Source organism: Alligator mississippiensis, chromosome 4 (genome assembly GCF_030867095.1).
Source record: "Alligator mississippiensis isolate rAllMis1 chromosome 4, rAllMis1, whole genome shotgun sequence".
In the NCBI taxonomy this organism is placed as follows: Eukaryota; Metazoa; Chordata; order Crocodylia; family Alligatoridae; genus Alligator; species Alligator mississippiensis.
Window position 1 is genome coordinate 20,808,665 of NC_081827.1, and position 21,239 is coordinate 20,829,903.

A 21,239-nucleotide genomic window follows, 5' to 3' on the forward strand; every position below is an offset into this window, starting at 1 on the left:
CCTAAAATAGAAAAAGTTGCTGGCTAAGACCGAAACTACTGAATGGTGACATAACGTCTGGTTGGCACTAGGTTGTAGTGTAGGGGAGGTCGGAACCCCAGAAGAAATCTGTGTCGAGATAACACTGTCCAGTGGTGGAGATAATTGTCACCTCCTGCTCGAGATCAGATTTAAACATCAGGACATGGCAGGAGACAATCTGGACCACCACTACAACCTACAAGCAAGTAAGTGTGATATTGATGATAAGGTTCAGAAAAGTGCTCAGTCTCCATATCTGTAGGTTTAGCAGAACTTAGACCCTACACCTAGGAAGGCAGGGGACCCTGTTCCTGGGTGCTGAGGCCAGAAGTTGGGGCAACCGTGGCTGGGAAGTACAGCAGTGGCAGAAGTAGAGCTGGCACGTGCTGCCTGTGTCTTTGCCATGCTGCTCCTCTGACACAGGAAGCATCTGACCCCAGGTCACAGTGCAGACGGTGGGCTTTTAAGATGGCTGCCAAGTGCTGGGAGCTGGCTCTGGCTTCATCATGACTGCCAAGTGCTGGCAGCCATGTGGCCAGAGGTTGGAGCTCTCTTGGTGGCCACAGGGTTACATGGCAGGACTGAAGCAATTTGGGACTAAAGTTAGTCCAAAGTCCCAGCACATGTAAGCATCAGCCAAAAAAAGCTTAATGTACAATAAATTTAAGCGTACTTAAAAGCACATGTAGATGTGCCCAATGAGTATTAGCATATGCATACACTAGTGTTTATTATTTGCTATTCAGAGACTTGGGTAGATGTTTCAGTTTCAGTGGAAAGTGAGGAAAAATGTATGATTTGCCCTTTCCTCTTTTTAAAACAACTAGTTTAGTCATTGACTGTATAAAAACACCAGTTGTCCAGTCAAGAGAACAAATTCCACGTAATCTAGGTGTCTAATCACCAAACAAAAAAAGATGTAACAAACATTGATAATCTAAATGAACAAAGTGAAAAGAACCTTAGGCTTTCATTCTACAAAGTTACTTTGATGACTTGCATTATATAAAGTGAAGGGGATGGGCCTAGAGTTCAAAAAATGAAGCTTGTACATAAACTTTTGCAGAATCAGGCTCCTGGTCTGAAACATGTCCTTATACACTGCATGTCAAATAAATATGACTTAGAAGCATTCTCATGAAATTCAAAGTTTGCATTAGGATAATTCATGAACAGAATAAAAACAATCTATATGCTTCAGACAAATTATTCTCTGCAGTAATTTAGCGAAATCCTAAGTGCAGTGTTTGACTTCAACAGGAACTGCGTTGATTTATCTGAAGGCAGAACATGGTAGAGGCTCTGCATGACTTTTTTTTCCATGAAAATTAGGAAACAAATGTCAAACACAAGTTACTTACTACTTTGAGATATTCAATTTTTGTAGTGCAGTAAATATTACATGACGGAAATGAGTGTAAGAACGGAACATTCTTTTCTCTGGAAGAATAAAGATAAGCACATACCTATTAATTAGTACAACTTAGTGACATGCTAAGCATGAATTTATTTTGAAATATCTTTGAATATATGTGTTGAGAACTGAAGCAGAATAAACTGAGATTTTTGTTTAAAAATAAAAATCTATAGTACATTTAAAATAGTTATGGGTGCTGCATTAACTTTGACCTACAGTGATCCCAGCAGCTGGATACAATGGCTTCTTTCAAAACAGTGTAGATTATTAATCATCCAAAGATTTTGGCAAAAGGAAAGTTGTTTCAAACTGCTGCCTACACTCTAAGCAAACTGAAGATGTGGCAGAATATCAGAAGAGTCCATGAGTACTATGCATATGTCCGCAGAATGTGTAGATTCCTAATTGTTTCTTTATAATGCCAGCTGCTGTTAGTGCTGATTTGTACATGACTGTTACATGAAAACAAGTACTGTGCATTTTTAGTATAACTTATCAATTGCCCATGTATTATATCATCAATTGACACTTGCATCTGCACCACATGGAAATGAAATATATGGAACTCATTACCTCTTCCTCTCTCTTCCCTTTTATGGAAAAGAAACAGGCAGAGGAATAGGGAAACTGCAGCACATGCTCAGTCAAACCTATAAATCCTTTCAAAATCAGGGCACTTACAGCTTTATGCTCCTTAGTGTGGATTTACATTGCTAGATTTAATTACCCTGTTTAGGGGAAATTAGCTAACAGAATTTAAGCTTGGTCCTGACATTAGCTTGCTGTGTGAACTTCGGCTGTTGCTAGAGATTACACTTACTTGGCCATCTGTAAAGCAGAGACAGCTGACACTGACTTTCCTTATAACAAGGGATTCAGGGATTAAAAAAATGTGTATTAAAGTGGTAAGTATGCACATGCTGTTATTGGAGCTGCTCAGAACAAATCCGAAGAACTAGCTTTTTTAACCTCCCGTCCGCTACTCACTCCTCTAGACCACATGACTCTTGGGACCATCTCTATCTCGTCTTCTACCGCAACTCCCATCTTTCAAAATCCACACTAGCAAATGTTCATGAGAGCAGCTTTAAATTTTTACAGGTGCACAATTTAATCCCAAAATGACTCTTTTTGGAAGTCTACATGTGTCATTGTTAGGCACTTCACTGAATAATTTTGAGGGAAAAAAAATCTGGAAAAAGGCCATCTTAAATAGTGTGAAAATATAGTGAATGAAGAATCTTTGTGAAGTATCTTTCACTAATATACCCCCTGTTTTTATGTCTTATTAAGCCTTGTATACTGGCTGTTCTATTAAAGTATTTTCCTATAATGAGTCCTTTTCTGGATTTTATTTATCAGTGGGGCTTTTTGAAATGTTATGCTTCTCCCAATCCACCCAGGAATCATATAGCCTAGATCCAGTGTCTTTATCTTATGGTTACTGTGTTTCTATAGTGCCTCTACTGTACTCCTATGAAGTGCTGTATCCTAAAACACCTACATTTGCCAACAATGCCACCATTTTACCCTATGGTGAACATACAACTTAATGCTATTTTAATTATATTTTTCCAGTTAATTTACTCCAGCCTCTTGGATAAATATATCCCTTATTTTTTTTCCCCTCATTTCTCCCTCCTCCCCCGCAAATGATACAGGCAGCACAGCCATTTGAAAGACAGCTTTACTATGAATGAAGGATCAAGTACAGAAGCACTGTTACTGCTTTGACATGGTCACAAAGGGCAGTAGTAATATGAGCTTTAATCCTTTACACTCTCTCACCTTTCAATTTTTTAACACCTTTTGGATCCCTTGTTTTTATTTTATATAGGATCTTTGGTTTTGGCCTCCACTGGCAAAAGGCCACTGGGCTTAAAAGTAGCATGATAATGCTTTTTAAACTTACTACTGTTTATTTTTAATACAAGTGCTATAGGTGCTAATGCTACACCAAGGGATGCTCCTGTGTCGGTCAGAATTTGACCCTAATGGCTCAGGAATGAATACAGACGATTTAATTTTTGTACATTTATTCAGTCCTGGTCTGTCTTTCAATGCATAGCCCCTTTCACCATTTTTATTACATCTTACCAGCTACATAGAGGCTCGACTAGGAGACAGGCTTAGTCATTTGTTGTTAACAAGCCATTAAACTTGTGTTTTCTTTTTCTATTTTATGTTACATTTTTGGATGTGTAGCTCTATAGGAAAGAACCTTAGTCATGTGTTTTTTAACAAGCCATAAAATGTGTGTTTTCCTTGGACATTTTATGGTTAATATACCAGTCACATGAAGCTATCTTGATAACCAGAAATAACTCCAGGTCTGATTTGAATTAACACTTTAATTATTTGTTTTTTATGGTGGCCATTGGACCTATTTTATAGGAGTTGGTGGTTATTTGAGTCTCTTTGGCTTTTTTAGTTGCAACAGCCTAATGCTAAATGTCAGAAAACAGCTAAGGGAGTAGACATAAGCAGTTACCTGGAGTATGTACCTCAGTGCCACCAAAATGAAAAAGGAAATAGCAGCAAGCAGAAACCAAAATGTAGCTGCCTCACTGCTCCCCACTGGCTTTACCACTACACCCACTATACTCTCTCACGTGAGGTCAAGCATCATTTTAACTATCTAGTCCTTTTGCTGAGGAGTTCTGCTAGAGATAAATTAGCCTGTTTCTTATAGTGTACATCAATAAAGAGGAATATTTAAAATTCTCCAAAGAATGACATTTTCTTATATGATAAATGCTATTTTCATCCAGAAAAATTCAATGAACACTGGATATCTTTCCAAAAGACATGCTTTATCAAATGTATGGTTTTGATGAAGAAAGTACTGGGCAAGATTTTATGGCTCACGTTATGTAGAAGGTTAGATTAGACATTATTATAGTCGCTTTTGGTCTTTGAGACAATGAAGATACTTATTTGAAACTCCAGCTGCATTTATAGTAGAATACAGAGAGATCAACCTCGGTTCTGTTACAATCCTCGTTTGTTATTAGCACACTAGAAGGTGTGCGGCATGTGAAAGAGAGACACATGCATCCATCCAATGTATGTTGTAATCTGGGCCCATCCAGGAACTGACCAGTCTTTATAACTGCCCCACCCACCCCGTACAAACTTCTAATCCGATCTAGTAGACAGAGGACCAGAACTCTGTTATCACTCCACAGAAGAAAACAAGATTTGGGAAAAAAATCCTTTGCACTGAAAGAATGACCTCTGTATCATCATTTCAGACACAAGAAATCTTAGAACAATAATTCATTTTTTTACTCTATTTGGATGAAAACACTAAAAGTAAAAACAAAAAAGGAAACTGAATAAAAATGTTTTAAAAATTGACTTGATTTATCTATTGCTAAATATTTTGGAAGATTCGGAAGGTTTAATCCCACAAATTCTTGATAAAGACTTTGGTTGTTACACTAACATCTCCCAGGTTTCAGGAATATGAAATGCAAGTGGTCAGTAGATTAATAATTGAAGTCTCTAGTCTCAGAAATATGCAGGGTCACTTAGCCTAGACATAAGAAGCTACTTGGAATGGAATTTGCTACCACAGCCTCTCAGCTCTTATCTTTGCCTGCTAAGTTAAAGCTGCATAAACATCAGAAGTACCGTTTTTGTTTTTGTTTTGAAAAAAAAATAAGGAAGTTGTCTTAGTACCTCAAATAAAACAAAGAAAATCAATATAAATAATAGATACAATAACTAAAAAACAACACATTTATTCACAAACAAGTTCCTTGTGTGAATGATCTTAGTTGTTTTTATTATATTTTTTATAAAGTGTTTGCATCTTGGTTCTTTATACATTTTCCCTAATGACATAAGAATTGACGTCATTATTCTGTTCACTAAAAGCTGTTGGTCTTGGTAACTTTACACTAATGAAGTCATTGAGAACTGCTTCCTCCCAACATGTTCTACTGGAAAGTTTTCAAGTTATTTTGATTGAAAATGTAATAGTCTTTAGAATTATAATATAAAACATAGAATATACAAAAACCCTAAAAGCAGCAGCATGATTGTGTTGCCCATAAATACAAATTAAATTTCTAAAGTTACTGCCCATAAATATGTACACACTCATTAACATAACCATAAAAACTATTTATAAATACACTATGCATATTTATGTGCCAGACTCTTCCATTTTGATTGGTTGTAATACAAACTGCCAAAGGCCAAAATAATGCATCTACATTTAAAAACAGAATTGCCTAAATACTGATTTAGATGTTTAAACTACTTCAGTGGTATTTGCAAAATAAACATCCAAAATATATAAATACATCCACAACATTTATTTTACATGAGCAAAATAAATATTAATTGAAACACAATAACTACAGTTCACATGCAGTTCCATGATCACCGCACACAAAATATTCTTTGTAGATATATACTAAATAGAACCAACTTGGAAAAAGGGGTCTTTATTGCCAACCTCAATAATACATTCTTCTTCTACACTGTATTTTTAATATTATTATTATTTACAATGTTGTAAATTAGGAGATGTTTAGCTTTAATTTTCCTGAAGGTTTCTGTTGCGTATCATAGAGGCAGGATGTTTTTTGCATGGAAAAGTGCTCTCAAGTTTCCTTTTGAAATATTTAAGTGTTACATTTACCAGGTCAATTATTTTTGCCATGGTAATTAGAACTGTTCAGAATATATTAATGTCCATCTCTGGTATATTTACCACATATAACTCTTGCCAATTGTATTAATTTTATTGATTAGCAAACACTTTTCCCTGAAAGACCACACAAACAGCTGAAATTAGAGTCTATGATTTTTCCCTGATATTGAACTCTAGTTAAAGCATATGGTCTGACTTACTAGCAGCTTCTCTGCAGCTGTGTAAAGCACAGGTACTTGCAAATCCTTTGTAATTCAATTGAAAACGTGTTCACTGTTAAAAAGATTAGCTTAATTCAATTAACAGTGCGATGCTATTCTACAGCACTACATGATGTGTACTCACTGAAAGACTTAAATCTCCATGACTTTTCTTCATGCTTCCTTCCATTTCTAGAGGGTCCTTTGTGGTCTTGCAGCCTGTTTTCTTTCCTTTCAATAAACCACTCTTTTTCCCTAGCCCTACCTGACTCGCTTCCTAAAACTACCATCTATGTATTGTGTAACATGCGGGCTAGGGACAGAAGTTACATATAAACAAGGCCTGCGTGAAGCGGCTAGTATTCACTTGGATTTGGATTTGGCCGATTCGGGGAACAGTGATTCGAATCACCATCCTGATTCAACTTGATTCAGCCGAATCTGATTCGGAGACTTGGCAGCAGCTGAATCTCCGAATCAGCCAGGCCAAGCCCATCCCCCACCCCTCTCCCAGCCCGGCAATGGATACCCCAGCTCCCAGCACTTGTAAAAAAATAAAATAAAAGCCCCAGGTCACTAGGTGCTGCCATGCAGGGGGTGATCCCTGCCGCCCCCTACTGCCCCACACTGTGTGGGGGACTTTGCATAAGCCCCACAACCCCCCCTCGATCCCCCAGCCCCTCTATGGGTGCCCTACCTGGGCCAGCTCTGGCCCTTTAAGGAAAACAACCCCCCCAAAAACCCCAGGACACTCAGCTCCTGCTGGGCAGGGGGCAATCCCTGCTGCCCCCCACCACATGGGAGGAGCTCTGCATGAGCCCCCAAGCTCCAGGGCTGCATGAGGAGTGATGAGTCCTCAGTCTTTTATCAAGGTTTTTTTTCTTAAAGGGCCAGAGCTGGCCCAGGTGGGGCACTCAATGGGGGGGGCTGGGGAAGCGAGACAGGGGGCTGGGGGGGCTCATGTAGAACCCCTTATGCAGCATGGGGCAGTGGGGGGCAGCAGGGATCACCCCACCCCACCCCACCTAGCAGCACCCGGTGAGCACCAGGGCCTTTCTTTAAAGTGCCAGGAGCTGGAGCTGGCAGGGGCTGAAACTGGTTTAAGAGAAATGTGGTTGAACATAGTATCAGACTTTTAACCAAATTGGTCCAAACTGGTTTATGAAACTTCTGTCCCAAGCCCCTCTGTGGTTCAAGTTAAATCACAGCCCCCAGCATCCCAGCATGCTTTTCAGGCCTGGGCTGGGCTGTGCTGCCTGCTACAGAAGTGAAGGGTTGGGGAGTGGGGCGAGAGGCAGGCAGGGAAACCCCAGCTGGGGCCTGGGGCCAGGAGAGGGGTAAATCTCTCTCCCCAAAATTAAACCCCTCTTCCCTCAGTACAGCTGCCCTGCCCTGCCCTGCCCTGCCCTGATACATTTACTGAAAGTTACTGCTGGCTGTGACTGTGGACTACAAATCCCAGAGGCACCTGCAAGCAGGAAGAGGAAGTGATAAGAAACCCTGCAGAGTCCTGCTTTTCTGATGCTGGACTGCAAATCCCAGAGACCTAGGGGGCAGCAGGAAGAGGAAGTGCCAGAGAGCCATGCTCTAGCGCCCCCCAGCTTCTGACCTGAGACAATTCACACATGTGGCTGCATTTCCTGAATCGAAGGCAAATGTGTGTCCAGTTGTTTCTCAATTTAATGTTTGCAGGTTAGTCTAAGACTGAATTGATTCAGCCTACGGTTTGTCACTGTCTGTACTTAGCCATGAAGCACAAACAAACTAAGAAAACAAATACATTAGTAGGATGCCTACCTGTGCAAGATCATGCAAGCTTTACAATTCTGAATCCCCTTCTCCTTTGTGTAATGTCATATATTTGTGCCGTATCTATGTAAATCAGTTTGCAAGCTTCCTGTGAGCGGAACCGGGTTTTTTTATTGCAGTTTATTATATGATAAATACAAGCTAAATATATAATATAAATAATTAGTTACTTAAGAAACACTTAGCCCGCTAATCTAACAAACCTCTTTCTCTGTGCCTCTAATAACTTGTACTGTTTTCCCCCCATTTATAGTATTCCATAAGTATCAGAAAGTTTGCAACTCTCTGGGCCTGGCAGGCTGAATTGTTCAAATCATGCTCCTGGGACTTTTCTTCAAATGTTTACCAGAGAGCATTGCATGATGTCTGTGGAAGCAGTTTGAACAGATAGTCAGGCAGGCCATGGCAGAGATCATCTAGGGCAATGTGATGACATCTTATGAAAGCTAGGAGACCTTTGGGAGATCCCATTCAAGGCTGAAGCTCTGACAGCCTGTTCAGATTACATTTGTCCTTGTCTTTTCCCCCCAGTCTATAAGTCTCCCTCTCCCCCCTCTTGGAAACATCCGTTTTACGGATGCAATTATTAAATAATGTCCCAATCCTACTTTCGTCGCCACCAGTTGTGAAGGTTCAAGCCCTAAAATTCTGTTCCTTAAAAACTATTATTCATTACCTTTTTCATATGCAAAAAAACCCCACCCCCCCCCCAAAAAAAAAACCAAACAAACAAACCCTGACCTTGGCAAGTCCTGAACACCCTTGTTTTTTATATAGGAGCTTAGAGCACAGATATGTGTTTTCTTTCATGCTTATATGAAATCATCTGATTTCACAAGCATTAAATTAAATGTCAAGAAGCTTCTAAAATTTTCTTTAAAGCATTAGGCAATGTCTAGACAATAAAACCCCGCCTCCAACTTTTTACTGTTAAGCTGTAAGTTACCAGAGGGCAAAATAATTGCCTTACCAAGAATACAAGACACATCTCACTAGCTGAATAGAAGTTGAGTGGTGCTCTTGCTGCCTTTAAATACTTTAATTTCACTGTCTGTTGGCCCTTGATATAATAAATCTAAAAACTCAGCAGATAAATTTAGCTTCCATGCATCATCTTTGAATGCCATTCCCTCAAACCTGGAGAATAGATTAAAAACAAAACAAACAAACAAAAAAACTAGTGCAGAGTGAAGAAGTAATGAATGGACAGACCTATCTTGGATCTGTAAGGAAATAAATCTAACAATTATCTAGACTTCTTGGCTGAAATGAAATCAATATTTAGCAATTCAAGCACAAACCCATTAGGGAAATTTCCAATTTCCTTGCAGCCTTGGTTTCAACTTTCATGACTTCTTGTTTATGTAATGCGAAAATCTTTTATAGTGCAAAACCATTAGCAAAACATCAATTCTGTCTGACAGGTGAGCATATTTCCATTTGGAGCACTGATCTTGCACCCATGGTGTAACAGGGCACTAGAGCAGCTCCCTAAATCCCTGTGCTACAGTCTACTCAGGCACCTGCGCAGATGTGAGAATCCACAGGGCCGACTCCTCCGAGGACATCTCACCAGAAGCCAGGTTCAGTCAGCACAGAGATTCCTCCTCTCCCTGAGCCTGACTTCCCCTTTTTATATTACTTCTGGACACTTGACATTAGTTGCAAGCATACTAAGGTGGGGCCAACCCAGTCAAGCAGCTCTCTCAAACCCCTTCCTTGCCAGGAGCTAGCCAGCCCATACCCACTTTACTTCAAACACACTCTACTTCACAACGCCTTTTGGGGTACTTCCCTCTCTGCATACCTCCTGTGAAAAAAAGATCCAAATTGAGGTGAGCCTTTCCAGCCCTATGATGGATTCAAATGATGAAGGGTTGCAGGACCAGGTACCACTGTATAATTTTGTGAATTTTCTCCTTCATACTGTATAATCAGTGGAGGGGTACATAGTCCTTGGACAGGTAATATCAGAGGGCCCCCACCTCCTGTTTAACTGTTGGGGCTTCTTTCCCAATGATGGAGTAATTCTCCTCCCCCAGGAATAGCTTTTGGTGTAACTAGAGGATGGCGTATTACTCCCCACATTCACTGTTTGGGACCATACTGCCCCCAAACGCACACTGGAAGCTTCAGTCTTGAGTATAATCTCCTTTGAAAAGTCTGGGCTTTACTGGACTGGTTCCTGGAGCAGGCAAGCCTTCAATGTACAGTACACTTGGGTTCATTATCTGGTTCACTGTGCCTTTTAAGGATGGTTGCTCTTCAGAAGGTCTCTGAGGGGGGTCACAATTGAAGAGAATGCCTGTATAAACTCGGTAATACCCAACCAAAACCAGACTTCCCCCTTTTATACCAGACTTGGAGGTCTGACATTGGCTGCAAGTATACTATGATGGGCCCAACACAACCCAGCAGCTTTCCTTAACCCCTTCCTCAACAGGGGCTAGCAGGCCCACACCATCACACATGGGACATGGGTTCTATGTTAAAATGGCTTCACTATTAGGCCCCGGGAAGACTAGAGAGCCTAGGCAGCTTTATGCTACCAGAGCTCTTTGCTATAAGCAAACAGATATAGACTGAAATACAGAGGCCCAAATTAACACTACCTTCTGTCATGACAACATATTTGAGCATTTGTGGCACAAGAGAAGGTATGAACATCTGTTTGCTTTCACTTTGTACCACCATACACATTTTTATGGCAGTACAAAAATGGCATCTGTTTCTACCCACTTGGACTCAGTATGTAGTAGAGTAATTTATGTGTTCCCTTAGCTTATAGCACCTACTATATTTTCTCTGGGACTACATACCAGTTATGGATTGACAAAGCACAAGTATGCATTTATGTCTGGGGAAGGGATAAAGAATCTGTGACTAAGCCTTAGTAGCTGAACAGGAAAAAACATGGGGGATAGTAATTTACTGATACTATAGACCAGCAATAACTTAATGCCCCCTGAAGAGGGAAAAGAGAATCCATGACCTGGGGAAATACCAGTCAGCATACTGACTGGGGTCAGATAGTTTATTGACTGGCACTTGATCACTGATGGCAAAAAAGATTAATGGACTACAAATTACCTGCCACAAAATAAAAAATACATACAACCAGGCAATGAATGATAATAGCGATAATAATTCGCACAGGTGCTTAGAGAGCGGGAAATGGAATTATGCAAATTTTGACAAGTTTTAGAACATGAGATGGGTGTTTTTAGCTTTATAGCAAAGGCCAGATTCTGACTTCTTTGCTCATGTTCCATGGTATTTTAGTACATAAATGATCCTACTGAAAACTGATAAAATGAGCAACCGCATTTTCAGGAGCTTTCACGACCACTGCATTTCATGTAGCTGTTGTATAATGGAGCAGTGTTTGCCTAACCTCTCCTTCGCTGCTTCTGTTGCATTTTTATTGGAAACTGTCCAGAGCATATTGTTAAAAAGTGCTGACAATGAGATCAGCAGAACATTTGAGCTTTGTTGGAATAATGATTTTGGACCACGCATGAATTAACAAACCGTCTTTAGAACCCTAAATGCAAAACTGAACAAAACAAACCCTGTCAGTATGGAGGAACAAAGCCACACAATTCAAAATGCAAAGGTTATGAAGTTCCACAGACACTGAAGCTTTTCTGTGCCCACCATACAAATGAAACCGTGTCATGGAAGCAATGTGAAATTATTGTGTGCAAATGTCTATAGGGACATTTGTACAATGAAAGAATGAGCTATGAAGTCAAATACACCAAGGAAGCATCTGAAATAGACCTTGCTGGGTTACTTTTATGAGGGAAAAGTATAAAGAGGAGGAGTAGCTCCCTTCAACAGGCTGAATTTGTTAAGAAACATACCTATGTTATCAAGAAATCCTGACTGAAATTTTAGTCAGTGATGTTTGTACAGGTTAAGAATGAACAAAGCAGCAAAATTGAACCCTGGTAGAGTAGGTCTCAAATGTTATGGGTCAGATCAGGCTGTGATTAAAATAATAATAATATTTTTTTTCACTGTCTGTATATAGTCACTGAATTAGGGATCCTGTCACCTTTCACCTCAGCAGGATAAAAACAAAACCATACACACTATGAGCCTTATCAATGCTAGTAAATTTGTCACCTGAAGAAGATTCTACTTAAGGTCAACTTGTATAATTAGTTACTGCTTTCTTATACGATCTTAGTTCAAAACCAGTTAAAAAGATTGATTTCACACAAGGGAGACTGGCTTTCCTTATTATGAGCCAAAAAGCTGGAGAGTGTCCTCAAATTGAAGACTTGGAGAACACAGAGAAAAGCAGCAGAATTTTCTGCATTTTTTATTTGCAAACAACAATGGAAAAATCAGGGATGTAATCCAAAAGACCAATATAGGAGTCTAGACAGGAAATAACTATGGCATGAACCATTATTTTGGCCCTCGATGAAGTAAAAAATATGAATTGTCAAGATACCAAAACAGATTTAAAATGGCCTGATCTGGCAGCTGTGCCAACAAGAGTAGCAAAATGTAGACTGGTGTAAAAACATGGATTATTTAGGATGAAATGTGGATTAGATGTGAAGAAGTTAATTTGAGAAACTATCAATGATAAATTGCTGGGGCTAGGATCTTTTCCCAGTGAATGGGAACTATACCAGATCATATTAGCAATTTTATTCATCCTTTGCCCAGTGTAAAATGACTGGTGATAGATGAATTTTTACACCAAATTTTCCAATGAAAAATACAGATCCTGCAACACTGATGTAGATGTTCCAAAGCAGGTGTTGATTTTGCCAGCTTTTGTTTTGAAAAAAAAAAATCCTTAAAAACTTGAAATGGAAAATAGTCATGTTCTTTTAAATAAATGCTCCGTAGTTAAAGGTAAATTGGCCATTGTACAGAACATCTTAAGGAACTACATATAATATTTGATGCCTAGATGCCATTTTAAAGTGATGGCTAGTTATACCTTTGTGAATAGCAATTCAGGCCAGACTGCATTAAATTTTGTTGGTTCTTCCATTTTGGCGTCATAATGCTCACAGTGTAGGTGCCTTGTCCTGGAAGGGTGATTCAGAAATAGGATTTGATGACTAGGATCCCCTACGACAGCTAAGGGACTAAAACCCACGTCTTTCACTGATCAGGAGAATGCACTAATCACCAGGTCAATAAGGTAGCAGCCTCTTCACTCCTTTTATTGTAGCCAGGCAACAGGCCAGCCAAAAGTGTAACATCAGTGGGCCTGAAAGAGAACAACGAGGAAGGAAAATATATGTAGGTATCTTTTCAGGCCAATATGGACTTGCCTAATGAATCTAGGCCAGTAAGTATTTTTGCAGCTGCTGGGGGGAGGTCAATTTGTTTTGTTTTTTTGAGATTTAGTTGCCTAAATCCTATAAGTCTTACTTTGACACTTACACAGTTGATTTAGATCTGTCCTTGAATGATCTGGTTTTAACTGTGGATATCACTGGAGGCCTACGTTTATTTCCCTCATTAGTTTAAAGCTTGTCTACATTGCTGTGCACCATGCTGTGCCAGGAACACCAGCAAGTGGGTGGAGAAAGCTTCTGCGCAGCAATCCAGAGCAGAGCATAGAAGGATGTAGACATTAGGGCTGTGTGAAACAGCAGTGTTTCATGTCAGCTTCTTTTTGGCTGTTTTGAAGGGACAGTGTTTCTTTTCATAATGTTTCAAAGCGCTGCTCCATTCGTTTTATCAAAACTGTTTTGCTGTTTCAACGTTTCACCTACAATGGGGAATCATGAAATGTCTATAACTTTGTCATTTCTTGCCTGATTCATATGAAAAGTACAGGGATGGTAGTGCCTTCTGAGGGCATGAAGCCTGCTATGTTTCAAGGAGATAGTTCTGGGAAACTACACCTCAAGGTGCTAACAAGCAAAACTCGTGTCACTTGCCAGCAGTAGCAGCCTCCTGTCATCCTGCACGCAGATCTGGGGGCCTGCACCCCCAGAAAGGCTGTGGGGCTATGCCAGACTCCTCCCAGGGTACGGACCCCTGAATCTGCACTTGGGATGACAGGAGGCTGCTGCTTGGGGCCGGCGTTGGGTGCACCCTACACCCAGTGCCGAGAAGACTGGTGCTGCTGGCCCCTCCACGCACGCCCGCACCCCCGGGAGGAGTCTGGCAGCTCTGGGAAGGCAGGGAGAGCTGTGGGGCTGGTGTAGCCACTCGGAGCGCAGCCCAGGCTCTCCCAGCCTCCCGCCACTGGGCTGCACTCTGAACAGCTCTGCCAGCCCCATGGAGCTCAGCCTGGTGGTAGGAGACCTGGTGCACGAGCCAGTGCATGCAGCCTCAGACTCTGGGAGCTGCACAAGAAGCTTGGGTCTGCAACCCACCGGTGTGTGGCCAGGATCTCGGTGCACACAGCAGTGCATGAAGCTTGAGACCCTGGGAGCCACTTGAGGCATCTTGGGTCTGTGATCCCTGGCAAGCAGCCAGGGAAACTTGGTGCAGGCGGCACTGCATGGGGCTAGATCCCACTTGAGGTGGCTTGGGTCTGCAGCCACCAGCATGAGGCCAGTGGCTCAGTGCAGGCGATGCTGCACAGAAGGTCCAGGAGCAGAATAAACCCTGGCGGCCCGGGCCTCCAACCCCCAGCAGAAGACAGAGCCCTCGGTGCACAGGGCCACCTGAGGGTGGCAGCCCAAAGGAGCCAGTGTCTTGGGAGGCCATGCATGTGAGGAGCAACTCAGCTAAGGATGAGGACCACCCATCCAGGCCCTGGAGTCATGAGTTGTTAGAGAAGGGATTCCCACAGGGGAAGGGAGCTACCCCAGCTGTGAGGCAGTTTATCCTCAGGAAAGCTTGAGCTACCCGGTTATTAAGGTACCTTATTTGTGGGAGAGGGCCTCATATTTTGTGACACTGCACCTTATAATTTGTGAGCATTTTAACTTTGTATATTAGTAGTTTAATAGAGTATTAAGTATAAACTTCTTAAGGGACACTGCTGGGACCTTTTCCCTGATGGTTATATATGCTTACCTATACTCACCTGTGAATATTTGTGTTTGAATGTTATTGAGCTGAATTTATTTGTGTCTACCTGTATTTACTTGTTGTTTACCCATTTTAGATTAACTGATTGTCAACCCATTGCATGGGGCTATCTGAAAGGATGTAATCTTTCAGCCTTTATCTGTAGGACCATAGTATTATATGATAATTATATATTTGTATATATGTATGTTTATCAATATGAATTCCCTTTAATTTTTGTATATATTAATAAATCTATATATAGTTAAGTATCTCTTGTCCTGGTCTGACTCTATAGGGAGTAGAGGGATCTGGCCTGCATATTGCAGATCCCTCTCACAGCACTCCTGCCTGCCACCCATCCCTTGTATCTGGAGAAGGTAGCACATTACTTGGGTGCACCCAGGTTACAAATAATTTGCCCAACCCACCAAAGCTATGGAGCTAGTATATGACACAGTAATCAAGAAGTTACTGAAGGGCATTAGTAATGCTTCCTTACAACCATGAAAAACATACAGCATTTTTTAAGTGAGGATGGTGACATGAACAAACTAGTGCAAATTTTCTTCCACAATAAACCTAATTTTGTTCATATGTTCTGAGTTGACATAGGCCTGAACTGCAAAACAGGGACTCAGGATCCAGATGTGGTTTCCATAAAGCTTGGAGAACTTCCTACCTGTCATTATCTTTCAGTCTATAAAGTGGAAGCAAATCTCAGATCTACATCTAAATTTCCCCACAGATTATGAAGATTTTGGTGTGAATCCACCTAAACTCAATAGTTTTCAAAAGATACAGGCTAACTATCCCTTGCTCCCAATTTTTGTATGCCCTTGAATTTCTGACTGTTTTTTTGGATTCAGAAAAGAATGTACTGGATACAAGGAGGGGAGTTTATTTCGTTAATGCTCTCAGTTTTCACTTCGTTTGATTGCAATTCATTTTCACCCGAGTAAGAACAGAAAAACATGAATATTGATATCCGGCACTAAATATGTAGCACATCTGCCACAGTTTCATTTCCTAATACTTCCTGAACAGGGAATAATTTAGATTTTTTTTTCACTGAAGCCCCTAAATGTGTAAAGGATAAGCTATTGTTGATTTCAATTCTAGCTTCAATTGATGTAGAATGAAAAAATCTTGACAAAGACTGTGCTTTGCAGAAGAGCTAGGGAAAGCCAGGTAAAGCAGGAAATTAAAAAGTAGATGTAATCTCTACAGAACAGGTCTGTTCTGACCTTGGCCTAAGTCATTAAGTGTTTTTACATTCATAAATATATGCAACTATTGCTTGTGCTCTCTTTGTTCTTTTTGTGTTCGCCTCACTTTATAAAACAGTAAAGCCTTTTAAGAAATTTAGACATTAGTTACTCAGTTGAAGGAACATAACTGCCAAGTTCAGCTGCTGTCAACTTCTGTTCATTTGTTTCAGTCTTAATCCCCTTTGGTTCTCTTCCACCTGCCCCCCTCCCCCTTGTTTCTTTTAAGTACTTAAAGATCTTGCTTTCTGGATTGAAGTATTGCAAAAAAAAGTGTTGTGGTGGGCTAGAATTACTTGGAAGGCCATAAACTAGAGATGCTTGGGCCCACAGAGTACGGTTGTTAATGTCTATGAAATTTAATCCAGTTTTTGTTCATTCAGGGTCCTGCATGGCTGACAGCAACTCAGCAGTAACTAAAGGTCAATTCAAAAGTCAAAGGCTTACAACCTTTAGAGCCCATGCATATAGAGACCTGCACAGCTCATTATTCCCATATCTCTGAAATGAGAGGGCTCATTCAAAGAAGCCACCTGCTCTCCTAGAGACCCATTTTGATTTCTCTGGAAAAATATTGACATGAGAGTGGAAATAAATCAAATGCAGCTACGAGATGAACAGAAAGAGGGCTTGCTCCTGCAACCACCACCATGAATGGAGCAATTCACCTGAAGGAAACCGCTCAACAGCTCAACTGCTCATTACTTCCAGTTTACAAGGGAGCTATAGGCACAGCCCTGTACTATAGCTAATGCAGGGAGTTTGGGCCTCACAGGAACAGTTTCCTCCCGGCATCCTTTGTTAGTCTAGCATGTATCGTTAGCAACCATCACCACTGCCAAGTACTCATGCATGTTGTAAGATGGCTGTAATGCAGCGAGGCTGGCTAATGTCTTAGACTTCGATGATGGAATCAAGGCTCCTCATTCCCAATTCACATTGCACGCTTGCTCCAGGAGGGTCTGGATACCGGATACCCTGTGAGGGTATGAGAGCATAGATTCTTATTCCCCATTATTTTTATACAGATATGTAATCCATGCCACAATCTGGGCCAGCACTTCTTATCTCTAGGATGAAATCTTAAATAGAATAAGGTATTAGTCTGTGCAGGAAGGGAATTTTGAGGAGTCTAAAAAAACCGTTCAGACTGCTCCTTAATCCTGACAGCACTAAGACAAATTCAGCTCTCAGGGGGGCACACAGGCCTCCATCTGATTACTTGAAGAGCTGTGTTTATAACTGAGGTCAGTGTTTAATTTCAGACAGATCTTTCACAATATGTTGTTTGCCTTCACCATGTTTGCAAGTTGGTCCTAATTCCTAGGATTTATCACAGTCTTTTGTACATACAGCCAGAGCAATGCATTTTTAAATAAGTTGAGATAAATACACAGATAAAACAAATGTCCTTGCATTTTAATCTGTTTAGTGAAAAATACCATTTTGTATTCCTCCCCCTTTCCTCTTCATTCTCATCATATTAATAACTGTAATATACTTTAAAGCCTGAGATGGGGGATGAGATGAAACCTGAAAAATCAAAACAGCCACACAAGAATCAGTGCAGTGTTATGCTTCATTTCAGCCTTTATGCCAGACATGTGTAACAATCCTCCTCCTCGAACTCTGCTCAATTCCTAATTTATTTGATTTAAATGATGTGAAAAATTATAGGGGCTAAACAAGCCATGAAGGCAGTCTAGCTTCTTAATGAAAAGAAACCCCAGATCTCCATTAAAAAGTAATACTGGTATTGAAAATCAAAAGGGCTTTTATTCCTTACTTATCTTTATTTTTTGTGACTGTATCTAATCTGTTTTAATTATATTTTAATATATATTAAAATGTTTGTTCTGGTTCCTAATTTCTTATGCAAACTTCCTTTTAACATCTCTTCTTTCAAGTTAGGTCAGTTCTGCAATGTTTTTCAATGGCAGTAGATTCCTCAGAAATGCAGAGATACACTGGAGGTACCCAAAAAGATGCCTTGGTACTCTTGCACTAAAATTCATTGTAAGATGAAAGTTGATTACTGAACAGCGATGAATGACCCCTGATGTTTCAATGGAAGTAGAGGATACTCAGTACCTTGTTAGATTTGTCTTTAGACTGATTATTTTTTAAGCCCACAATCATGTAATGAACTCAATGCAGAAGGACACTTGGGCAGAGCTTTACTGAATTAGAAGTGGTTTCAAGCACTCTAAGTTTCTGCCTGAAAGTAGCTCCAGCTGCCAAACTAATGAAAGAGTTGGGGATTATAAAGTAGGAAGAGACTACAGCCTACAGCGCTCTGTATCTGAAGGCATTTGTCAGAAATGACAGAGCATTTTTCTTCAAGATCCATTTACTGGCTTAGCTGAAGTAAAGATAAGCAAAAAGAGCATGACATTGAGTGAAGTGTGTGACTTCTAAACAAAGCGGGTGGAGGGGAAGATAGTCCCCCATGGCAAAATGTCATTATACCTCTCTCTTTCATATGTGGACAGGAGAGTTATTTAATATCCAGCCTAGGGCTGCAGAGCTTTCTGTAGCCAAAACATCCTTTGAACACTAAGGATGTGAAAATGCATCTCTTACCTCGACTACAGTGGTGATCCTTCACGGTCAAGGATGAACACTCCCACGGGTCAAGTAAAGGGTTGTAGATGAGTCTGTTGATGGTTTCTTAACCTTTTATCTAGTGGCTGGTTAGTCTGCATCTAAATTTGCTGTAAAGTGAAGCAAGCGATATGTCATGAGACAGGTCAGCTATCTTAAAGTTTTGCTGTTTCATTCGGAAGACTTCAGACATTTAAATACTAGTAAAACACACACACACTTTTTGCTGTTTCAGGTAACAAGATTCTATTATATCTAAAATGAAAAAAAGTGTAACTTAAAATATCAATAATGGGCAAGAATGTAATCAAAAAGCACACAAGTAAGATATTGCAGAGGTACAGAGAGGAGACCCATTTCCACAAGATGAATACTCTTCTCCCTCTTCATGGTGAAGGTTTTTGCCTTCCACCATGTTCCTAGACTTACGGCAAATGATCAAACACATTACAACAAGAGGAACAGGGTAGAGGAAAAGTCACGAAGGAAAATAGTGACCCAGATGTGTTGTCATCACATATCCAGACAGATCCTGTTCAGTGTTACAGGTTCATCCTATTTAAGGTTCAGAGTTAAGGAAACTTTACACTTTGGAAACAGTAAGAAAAATGTAAAGGTGAGGACATTAAGTTAGCAGACTTACTTCTAAATACCTTTCTTTAAAGGTTAAGTCTTTCCATATTTTGTTACTATATTTAAACTGACAATAATTGGAAAGCTTTCAGAAAGTGACAAATATGCTATAATTTTGAAGTAAGTGATTTTAAGTTTCTCTTTATCCCTAAAATGTTCAATACTCATTAAAAATACTGGAAAAGTCAACAATTTTGAGGAAAAAAAACCAGCATTAAATAGACTTAAAAAAAAACAAAACAGTGATAGTATATTTTCTTACTGCTATCAGTAATGAAAGTCACTGACTAAGGAAGGAGTCATCAGAAGATAGAAGAGAGTCATATTTTGGATGGTTAGGGAAAAAAAAAACCCAAAAGCTGTGCATACAGCATATCTATTCTACTTTACCAAATATTATGCATTTATTTATAGATATGCCTGAAATTTCATTATAGGGCTCTATAGTGACTATAAATTCCAAGTATTCAATATCAAAGCAAAGCTCCATATATGGTCTGCTCTATACCCAGGATATCCATTGGTGTCAAAAGTATTTGTGGACTATCGAGGGCAATATATATTCAACACAGTGATAAAAGAGAGTCATTACTCAGTGAGTGAAGGTTACAATTTGATCCAGATTTAGAAATCAGCTGTTCTTTTAAAAGCTTTCATTAATAATTCCTTCATGATGGAAATACCTAGAGGCTATTTTTTGATTTAACAGACTTCATCTTATGTATAATATGCTAATATAAATATTTAATCTTCTTTTAAAATATGGGTATTATCTCTATCATAAATAGGCCCATACTCCTTATGCCTACAATGGACTCAAAACTATGCAAATTGATATAGGCTCCTGAAGGCTTAGGAAGAGCTAAATTAAATTCATTCCCTATGAATGTGTGCAAGAATGCAGTAAAGGACCCTTAACCATAGCCTTCACTTTTGCATCCACTGCACAATAATTCAAGTCCTTCAACCCAGTAGAGCATGGAGGACCACATCACTCCAGAAGAGTTTCGGGATCATAAGGCTACAGCAGTCCACCAGGTGCAAAGAGCAGTCCATTATGCACCATGCCTACATCACAGAAGAAGACAAACATCTGATCTGGACATCAGACCCGCCCTGAAATTGTAGGAGTCCTTCATTGTCCACATTTTATGGTTAGGACATGGACAGACATCTGAATCATATCTACCAATACAGATAAGCAGTTATAGTTAACTGCTATGCCTGCATGCTCCTTCACCAAAAGCAAAACTACTGTAGCTTTGACACAGCTTCTTTCCAGGTTAAAGTTACAGTGATTTAGCTTGCCTATATCTGTAAAAGATAACAGTTATCTCTTGTGAAGATAACAGTTACAGCAGGGGCTGACCCAGAGTGAGTGCAGTAGCATGATCGACCCCCACAAATACCACCACCTTTCAGATCATACCACAAAAGCAGCAGCTGGGAGCCTTAAGTCCCCAAACCAGGTAAGAAACCCCCCAGCACCTTTTTGTTTCCCCTCCATGCTCAACGATATGTCCTCTCTTGTCCCATTTCCCCCCTTCCGCCTACCACTGCCATTGTCACTTACTGAACCAAGGGAAGCTCCATAGCTGATCCCGCCCCACCCCAGC